Genomic DNA, 2,500 nt, shown 5'->3' with positions numbered 1-2,500 from the left:
CCTGGTCAGTTTTTCTCTGTCCTTATGTGGGCCCATTTCCATCAGTAGGGCTAACGCTCACATGGTTCATATGGGATAGAAATCTAGCACTTCACATTACACTCTATTCAGTTAACTCTGTTTAAGGCATACGGTGTTAACCCCCCTCCCCCCAGCAACAAAACTGTAGCAAGGAATCATGGGAAGAATAAAGAAACGAGGTTGTTGTTGTCCGCCATTTTAGAATGTGTGTGTGGTTTTAGTGCGAGTCCGAATCGCTGCTTCCGTCCGCTCAGTGTGCAACATTTGGGGGCCTGTCCGGGAGATATGAAAGAAAATAAGACAACGTTTTAAGCAATCGACGAGGACGGGAGCGAGGAGACAAGGAAACAAGTTTTTGATAGCTGAAATCGTGCAAACTCTCGCGAAGGAAACAATACACGCGATGGAGACATACATATGGAGATCCAGAGTCATCTCTGCCATCTAAAGGTTGAGGATCTGGGAGTAATTGCTAAGACTTTAGGCTGCGGTGACAGTGACATTAAGGTTAAAACCAGGAAGGACTCGTCAGATTGATCGAGGAACAGCTCGAAGCCAAATTGAAGGGCAGCGTGGAGCCGGACACCGAGTTCTTGGAAGATTTCAGGACTGGATTTACACACCTTGGTGTCTACCGCTCTAGGATGTAAGCAAAAAAGAGAAGTCGGAAGTCTCTCAATCGGAACTAGAAAAGGTGAAGTTGGAATATGAGGTGATTAAACAGAAATTTGAGGCATTGACTATGGGTAAAGCACATTTACCGGGGAAGGATGTTGACAACAAAGAGGAGGTGATTTTAAACGAGAACTAAAGAACCAGGGCAAAAGGACAAATTGAGTTTTGTGAGTCTAGTGAGACAAATTGAAGATGCACTGCAAAAGGGCTACAAGCCACAAGAGGTTGTTGATCCAGTGGTCAGGGCTATTAATCCAGGGATGAGATTACGAAGCTATTTAAAAGGACTGAGTGACTTAACACTCCCCCTATTAAGACGTATTCTGAGATCCCATTTTCAGGAGAAGAGTGCGAGTGACCCGTACAGACAGCTATCAACTTTACTTCAGGAGCCACAGGAAAATCCTCAAAGCTTTTTAATCAGAGCCCTCGATAAAAGACAAAAAATCCTGTTTGCCTCGCAGAAAGTTGATACTCAGTTGAAATATGATCTAAAGCTAGTGCAGGAAATGTTTTTACATGCAATAGACACTGGTCTTGAAGACGAGGCCATTCGGACCAGGTTAAGACCAATATTAGAAAAACCAGATGTACAGGATGAGGATCTAATTCAACAAGTGAATGTAGTAGTCTCAGAAGAAAGTAAAAGAAAATACAAACTGGGCTCTGCCCCTCGTCAAAGGAACCCAAGGGTAAACGAAGTGCATGCATCACAAGGGGAAGGGGGATCCATCCAACAAGGGGCAACCGCTAAGAAGCTTAACTCCCCGGGAAAAGAGAGTCCTATAGAAGAGGAATTCATGTCGGCACTACAAGCGGACCGTTCAGAACTTACCACATTAAAAGAATCAGTTGAGAGAAATCTAACCAATGAGGAACGTTTTCCCAGGCCCCTACCTGTAAATCAGAATCTGCAAGGGTATCAGGGCCCAAGGGGCTGTATCGACTGTGAAAAGGAAGGAAAGGGGCAGCTGTGCGACCACTGCCACATTTGTGGTACATGTAGTAGTGAGCATTGGGCCCGTGGATGTCGGAAACGGAGGTCAGGGCCGGGAAACAGGCGGGGGCTACAGCCGAGGGACAGGAAGTAGCCCCGCCCCAGGACAGATTTATAAAGTCCCACCAGTGTGCTAATTGTCAGAGGATTGCAGCAGGATCCCAAAGTTTCAAACAATGTTTAGGTCGTAAAGCAGTTCGTTATTGTGGTCGAAGTTGTCAGAAACGTCACTGGGACAGTCACAAGGGTCTCTGCCAAGGGATCCAGCAACTGGAAGGTAGGAACAGTTCGCCAGTACTTCGGGGGGATGTTTATGTATTTGCTAGTCATTTGACACCCAGGCAGCATGTGGTAGTTGCAAGGTTGGTTGGCAAGAAGTGTAAGTTGTCATGTGTTCTCAATGGAGTCCCAGTCGAAGCCCTTTGGGATACGGGTGCACAGGTGTCTATTGTGTCCAAGAGCTGGCTTGAGAAATATTTGCCTTCCTCAAAGTTAAGAAACATTGAAGAGTTGCTTGGCGAGGATGTAGGACTGAACGTAAGAACAGCAAATGGTGGAATCATACCATTTGAAGGGTGGGTGGAAGTACAGTTTCAGCTCAAGTCGGACACAGAGTCATCAAGTTCTCTAACTGTACCATTCCTCATTGCAAGAGATGAGTTGGAAACTCCAATCATTGGGTACAATGTAATAGAAGAAGTAGTGAAGGATAGAGAAACCAAAGGAAGCAGCTCCATTGTTGACATCATGAATACGGCTTTAAAGGAAGTAGCACTGGGGAATGTTACTGCGTTGGTTGATTTGGTG

The sequence above is a fragment of the Montipora foliosa genome, chromosome 9 (assembly GCF_036669935.1).
Source record: "Montipora foliosa isolate CH-2021 chromosome 9, ASM3666993v2, whole genome shotgun sequence".
Lineage (NCBI taxonomy): Eukaryota > Metazoa > Cnidaria > Anthozoa > Scleractinia > Acroporidae > Montipora > Montipora foliosa.
The sequence above is the reverse complement of the archived record's forward strand: the minus strand, read 5'-3'. Positions refer to the sequence as shown.